The sequence below is a fragment of the Trachurus trachurus genome, assembly GCF_905171665.1.
Source record: "Trachurus trachurus genome assembly, chromosome: 21".
Lineage (NCBI taxonomy): Eukaryota > Metazoa > Chordata > Actinopteri > Carangiformes > Carangidae > Trachurus > Trachurus trachurus.
The window spans coordinates 31839631-31847679 of NC_139899.1; the positions used below are offsets into that span (position 1 = coordinate 31839631).

The 8049-nt window shown below is 42.4% G+C and overlaps 1 protein-coding gene across 1 annotated transcript in view; it reads right to left on the reverse strand.

Annotated features, from left to right (window-relative positions):
- The window catches only part of LOC311004858 (NLR family CARD domain-containing protein 3-like), a gene marked incomplete at its 3' end in the record, with an annotated part of 170770 nt that overhangs the window by 89505 nt on the left and 73216 nt on the right, over nt 1–8049 (reverse strand). The window lies entirely within an intron of this gene.

Consider the following 8049-nt stretch of genomic DNA (forward strand, 5'->3'; position numbering starts at 1 on the left):
TGTTTTCCTTTAGTCACTATTGTATTACAGTACTAGTGTGTTTAATTGTGTGATTATGTGATTTGAGTATGGCCATAAAGAGAAGAGTGTTATGACTATGTAGTAACAGTCCTGTCTCTGTTCCCCAAAGACTTTCAAACAACATTAATTAAAACTCATTTCTGTCAGGACCACTATGTCAAAATAATATTTATTTACTTGCACAGTTTAGTTTGGCGGTATGGTACTGTTCTGGGACCCCCTGCTCTTCCACGCGCTTGCGTGGAAAGCCTGAGGCAGGAAGAGCACCTTCCTGCCCTTCACGAGCCATCATGAACGGCATAAGCAGGGAGCGCAGCAGCAAAGAAAACCCAGACAGAGCAGAGCAACCAACAAGATACAATGACAGGAGGAGCTGGGGTGGAGGTGGGTTGCAAAAAAGCCGGCAGAGGAAGCAGCAGCAGCAAGGGAGGTGATGTCGGGCTAGAGTAGTTTAAATAGCGCGCTCTGAATGCAGTTCCCCAATAGGAAGCAGCCACGGAGAGTCAGCTGAGCCATCAGCTGATCTGCACAGGTGAAGACAGTTAGGCTGTGCTGATTAAGAGCTTGACGTCATGGCCTGCCAGAACTAACGCTACGCTCAATTTCTGTCAGGACCACTATGTCAAAATAATATTTATTTACTTGCACAGTTTAGTTTGGCGGTATGGTACTGTTCTGGGACCCCCTGCTCTTCCACGCGCTTGCGTGGAAAGCCTGAGGCAGGAAGAGCACCTTCCTGCCCTTCACGAGCCATCATGAACGGCATAAGCAGGGAGCGCAGCAGCAAAGAAAACCCCCAAAACGACCACACCGGCAAATCCTGGAACCTCTGCTAAGAGATGCCAGGAAGCTATCTAGGATGGAATTAATTTTTGCCTATAAAATTTAATAGGGAATAAGCCACATGCTACCTCTTAATAATTATTATGAATAATAATAATAATAATAATAATAATAATAATAACAACAACAACAACATAGATGTAATGAATATTAAATCAATTTACAATGAGAGGCTCATTGCTTTTTGAGCATATAGAATGACTCTATTGCCGGGCGCAGTAGCAAAGAAAATCCCCCAAAACGACCACGCTGGCAAATCCCTGACCCTCTTGCAACAAGAGATGCCAGGCTATCTCGGGTGGAAATAATTTTTGTAAAATTTAAAATAGGGAATAAGCCACATAAAATAATAATAATTATTAATAACAACAACAACAGACTATAGTATCATGCATATTATGAATGATGATCATGAATATTTATTAAGTCAATTATTTACAATGAGAGGCTCATGGCATGACCCCCTGCTCTTCCACGCGCTTGCGTGGAAAGCCTGAGGCAGGAAGAGCACCTCCCTGCCCTTCATGAGCCATCATGAACGGCATAAGCAGGGAGCGCAGCAAAGAAAACCCCCCAGAACAACCACACAGGCAAATCCCTGACCCTCTAACATAAGAGATGTCAGGAGGCCATTTAAGTTGGAAATAAATGTGGCCCCTTTAAAAGGGAAATAGACAAAGAACCCCCCAAAACCCACGAAGGGAGCTGTGTCGGTGAATAATTCCACGCAAAATATGATTCTGTATGATCGCTATGGAGGTCGAAACCCAGCGCAAATTAGGCAAGGCAATTTTATTTGTATAGCCCGTTTTCACAAACAGTTTGTCTCAAAGGGCTCTACATGGCGTCGTAACAACATCCTCTGCCCTTAGACCCTCACATCGACTGAGGAAAAACTCCATGGAAAACCCTTTTAACAGGGAAAAATCGGAGAAACCTCAGGGTGAGCAACAGAGGAGGGATCCCTCACCCAGGACGGACAGACGTGCAATAGATGTTGATACAGACAACAGACAAATTAAGAATAAAGCAAACCGTTCCTTGTGTGACGCTCCGACCGCGTGGCAGCAACGCTGGCAAACAGAAACTCCACAGCCGTTGTCATCAATGGAACACCTGTGTGAGACGCCGTCCCCGCTTGCCAGGTGCAGCCCCGGCGGAGAGAAGGAGCCCCCCTCCCCCGCCGCCGCAGACGGCGTCCCCCGCCCCAGAGGTTCGCTGAAGCCGCCGCGGGTCCGCATCGCGAACGGGGGGAGACGACATCGGGAGCAGCGGGGCGAGCACGAGCACGAGCGGCGATCCTTCCCTCATGCAGGAGCCCGTCTTGCAAAAAAGCCGGCAGAGGAAGCAGCAGCAGCAAGGGAGGTGATGTCGGGCTAGAGTAGTTTAAATAGCGCGCTCTGAATGCAGTTCCCCAATAGGAAGCAGCCACGGAGAGTCAGCTGAGCCATCAGCTGATCTGCACAGGTGAAGACAGTTAGGCTGTGCTGATTAAGAGCTTGACGTCATGGCCTGCCAGAACTAACGCTACGCTCAATTTTTGTTATTATTTTTTTCTCTCATGTGGACATTTCCCATATGTGATAGAGAACAATTTGATTTGTCATTTGTGAAGAACAAAAAGAAAGAAACTGTGGAACATGAAGTCAGTTATTGTGCTGAATTTTCATTTTATCTTTATTTTTCATAAAGCATAATTATGTTAACTAACTAGTAGCTTGTGACTTCATTTCTTCATTGTGTTTATCACTCACCTAACCCTCCTATTACGAGCCCAGTCTTTCCTGGTCCATATAGCTTCATATCCTGTGACACTCTGAATGAAATACTGAGGGGAACTTCATTGTGTTGAGACATTTTTGATAATAACATTTTACATATCCCATATTCCTTTAGTGCTGTTTTTGGTGTTATTAAATATTGTCCTATAGTTTCCTTTTCTACAGAGCTTTATAGTATTGGTTCACTTATTCTGATAGGCTACTTACATGTATTTTCTGCCTCTTTAGTTCTTTGTTTAATAAATTCTCTGTAGAGTGTATTTGTCTTTTGACAGTCGTTTCCTAATCCCTTCATGACCCATGGTCCATCTATATAGGCTACTTTAGTTTGCTGCTTTGTTGTTTCACTGGACAGTTTTTGTTTAATAATGATGTGAATATTCTTAAAATGTTCCATATACATTGTCAATATCGTTTTCATTATGAACTGTTTTCAAGTCATTCCTAAACACATTGATGCTTTCCTCTGTCCTCACTCTGCTGTAATGTGTTTTATTTATTTATCTGGCTGCTTTGTCTTGTACTTGCTGCTGTAACAGAGTTAAGGAGTTAGTAATTCCACTAACTGTAATTCTGTTATTATGGAAGCTGCACTACACTTAGTTTATTATTATTATTTATCTGCCTGTTACAATATGAAGTCGTTCACTCCTTTATTTTTTATCTATTTATTTATTATGATCTATGAGTTAGAAGCTCTTATTTTGAAACACCGCACTAACGAGCCCCTGCAGACTTGGCGGGTTGACCCGTTTCTAGGCAACAGTCTGCTGTGGGAGTCTCGTGGTAGGTTGACTTGTACTGAGCTCCGTTAATATAACTTTCTATTTGAGGGTTAAAGGTGACTTTATTGATCATACATGTGGAGATCTGCTCCAGACAACAACTGCTGATGTTCTGTGATGATGCTGAGTGAGTGACATGACAAGTTCATTGATACGGAAAAGCTTTTCACTAACTTTGATAGCTTCATGTTAGCTTGTGGCTAATCCTAGCAGCGTGACTGTTGAACAGGCAGAGAGTGTTGTGAAGTTTATTTTGTTCCAGTGTGTGTGTGTGTGTGTGTGTGTGTTATCCTGAGCTGTGACTGTGAAGCCTGATGCAGAGATTATTTCTCCTCTTTTCATTAGCAGATGTAAATAAAGTCTGATGGGAGTCTGACAGTGACGGTCCTTGTCCTCTGTGAAACTACACGACGACGCATGAGAAAGCACTGAACCGCTACGCTGCCATCAGCTGTAACAACTGGTAGGTGCTCACTGAGCTCAGAGATTCATAGTCCACTCACTGGCTTGTTTTCTGTCTCATTGGTCAATATGTGGTCCGTTAAAGGGATAGGTCACCCAAAATTCAAATTTCACTCATTATCTACTCACCCTCATGTGGACTAAAAGCTGGGAGAAGTTTCAGAGTCCTCCGTGCCTTCTCTGAGTTACAGCGGGGCTCCGTGCAGCAGTATTTGTCCATATAATGGTTATGAATGGACACCACTTTTCTTCGTCCAAAAAGACACACCAAAAAACATCCAAATACCTCCATGCTGCTCGTCTGTAATGTCCGTCTTGTATTGAAGCCCCGACATGAGAAATTGTAGTAAGTAGTAGTAGTAAACCTTTATTTTACCAGGCAAGAATTGCTAAGAATACATTCTTATTAAGGCAATGGCCTGGTAGGAGGTGAAAGACCTCCTAAGGGGCAAGGGAGAGGGGGAGAATAACATTAAAATATAAACAATAAAAGCACATACAACAACAGTGACACAAAAGAAGAAAGAATAGAGACAATAAGCCAACATAATGCAATGACATACCACAAAATGACAGTTAGTTTGACGTACAGTGACATACAACAAGTTATGTAAGGACAGAGACACTAAAAGTAAAAACAGTGATACCGACAACCATAAATGAGACAGTAACAAAACAACCACAGTAACAGACGGTGTTAGTGAGGTTAGTGAGGTGACAGGATCAGAGAGAGCTTTGGCTGGGACAGCTGCAGGTATACTTTAAGGATTTAGTTATGACATGTTGTTGTTCCGAAAAAAAATTAAATAAGTATATGTTTTAAGCTTGTTTGTAGTGGAAGCTCCCAGCACTGTTCTTCTTGTGTCCGTCCAAATCTCGCGTGATTTGGATTGACACCCAGTTCACGGCTCCGCAAATTGCGCAAGATTCCGGCAGAGCAACACTGGGAGCTTCCGCTACAAACAAGCTTAAAACATAGACTTATTTAAAAAAAAATCAGAACAATTCCTCATGTTGGGGCTTCAATACAAGAGGGACATTACAGACGAGCAGCATGGAGGTATTTGGATGTTTTTTGGTGTGTCTTTTTGGACGAAGAAAAGTGAGCTCTGTTCGCAACCGTCATATGGACATGCAGTGCTGCACGGACCCCCTGTAACTCAGAGAAGCCACGGAGGACTCTGAAACTTCTCCCAGCCCTTAGTCCACATGAGGGGGAGTAGATAATGAGTGAAATTTGAATTTTGGGTGAACTATCCCGTTAAGGCGGCACAATGGGCTGTGATTCTGCTGGGTCCAGTGGTTTTTGGATATAGGCTCATGCTGAACATTGTATTGATAAACTCATCAGTCATTCTGTGCTTATTGGGATGTAGCAGGTCAGTGTTTAGTAGATAACGTTTTGCTTCATTGTTGAAAACCACTGTGCTGTGGAGCCGTGGTTCTGCTGGAGTTCTTCCTGTCTCTGCCAAATCAGAAATGAGAGGTTTAATCAGCAAAACTTCAAACTCTTTTAGAACAAAAAACTAATTCATCACATAATTTTGTCTCTAGTCTTTGGTTTAGAATTAAAAACCAGATACATCTTCATGAATTTGGTTTCTGGTTTCAAAAATAAAATAACAATAACAGGAATTTCCAAAAACCAAAACGGCACCATTTTTAATTGTTTATTAATTTCTTGATTGTGACATCAATGATGTCATATTTTCTTCTAGTTTTAAAATAAATCACATACTTGTGTTTTTAAATGATAATAAATGATGGATTATCTGATGAGACTTGAAACAGTGAACATTTAACACTCACCTGTTCATATTATTGTCAATGTAACGTAGTGCCACCTAACAACCACAAGGGGTCAGGGCATGAACATGAATGAACACTCATATGTGTTGGTGTGTTCAGGTAGAAGGTCACATGACCAGGCTGGACTGCAGGCTCACTTCACTGTGTTTCAGAGTTGACTGGTTTCTGGCTCTAGTCTGAGCAACGTGACTGGGAACACAGTCAGTCCACTGTTGAAGAACCATAATAACTGTAACCTACAGACTAGGGATGTGCACGGTTACCCGAGTACTCGAGTACCCGAGTAGGCAATCTGCTACTCGGTTATGAATTATTACCCGGTTAACCTAGGATTAAAAAAAATGGCATGTTAGAGCGCAGTCTAGCGTCGGATCAAACTACATAATCAGCCATGGTTCGGCTTTTTGTAGTGTTAAACAGTTTCGGATCAAGCAACGTGATATTTTGCTGGGTAAAAGCGTTTTTGGATCGAGCCTCGGACTTTCAAACCTTTTACAATAATCTGTGGTGGTTCCCTCGGCGTAAACCGTCGGGAGGAAGACGACAGGTGTCATCAAGTCTGTTAGAAAATATGTTTTCAGTTTACAGATATTCTGAAACCTTCCCAGTTATTTCCTGAGACAATGCGAGGCAGAGAGGAGCGTAGGCACCAAACTGTAGTGTGGACTAATAAATAAGCACCGCTAATGATTAAAAAAAAAAAAAAAAAAAAAAGTTCTCCTCCGAGGCAGCCGCAGCATAAATGCGCTGCGCTCAGAGCGAGAGCATGCAGTGCATTCATGCAGCGGCATAAAGATGCACATATGCCCCATATGTGCATCTTAAACTCCAGTCTCTACTTTTATTATCCACCTGATATTTTGTCTGACGACGCTGTGTGTCAGTAATGCGCTCTGTCCATCAGACAGTCCGCAGTCCCTTTTAGATATTGAATAAGATAAACAGACCTATAGGACTGAATAAGTCCATGTTTCTATAATGTTCACTTTTTGTTGACAGTTTAATTATTAATTCTGATGAACTGAAGTTCATTTAGATTTTTTCCACCACTTTAAAACCGTAGAAAACTAAAATAATACACTGATATTGATTAAAATATTGGAAAAGAGTGTTTCATGTTTAACTTTATGTCTTCTGGAGATCGTTGATGATGATGATGCCACTGTAGCTACAGGCTCAGACTTTGCTGCAGCAGCCGTGGGTTTGAATCCAACCTGCATGAAATTTCCTCTATTTATCTTTAATAGTTCATACATATACAAATAATCAACAAATAACAAATAAACACCCTCAGAGTTGCAAAGATCAAAGATACATCTCAATAAAGTAGAATATGATGGAGGTCATGAACCAGACTGAGAGACAAGGCTCAGGAAACTTCTGCAGCTGTTTGGAGTTCATTAGGTTACAGTAGTCAACTCTCCCCACTGTATTATAGTTTCTTGATTTACTGAATTTTAGGTTTTCATTACAATTAAAAGAAATAAAGACATGAAACATTTCAGTCTGTGTGTTTTGAATCTGTATAATACATGATGTGTTTCACTGTTTGAATTAGGGATGTGAACGTGTACGAAAATATGTACACGTGTACACTGTGCATTTTTTTTCGTGTACACGTGTACACGCTTCAGGACCGCTGTAGGTTGCTATAGCCTTATTTTTGTTTAGTCTGATATGCGCAGCCGGTGACACTGCAGCCACCGTGCCGGTGTTACACCGGAGCGGAGGAGACCGGACGGCGGATTCGTCCCGCCCCCCTCCCCCCGACACGCACCGCACCGTACCGTAAGGCCTTTGCACACTGAGTCCGTTTTTGTCGTCCGAAATTGCCGCACGTCAAAAAAAAAAAATCGACCGCATGTTGTGTCAATCATGTTTACACATGAAAAAAAATCGGATCAGGTTCGATTTAATGCGTTTTTCGCATCCGTGAAAAACCTTTTGACCAATCACATCAGCGTTTTGAGGCTGGAATGGGGAGGGGGGGGATCACCGCTGAGTGTGTGTGTGCGTGCGCCAGCCGCTGTTCACTGCTGTGTGTGTGTGTGTGTGTGTGTGTGTGTGTGTGTGTGTGTGTGTGTGTGTGTGTGTGTGTGTGTGTGTGTGTGTGTGTGTGTGTGTGTGTGCGCCAGCCGCTGTTCAGGATCATGGAAATTGTCCGTCTTCTGTTTAATATGTGAGCTAATAATCAATATCTATCAAACTGGACCGACATCCTAAAATAAACAGTTGAAGTGATCATGATAGTTCCGCTGCTCATTAACAAGCAGTAGATCCCCTCTACTGGCTTTTAATGTTTCTCTTTCATTTCTCAACAAGTGGGAGAACCACAAAGTGCATCACTG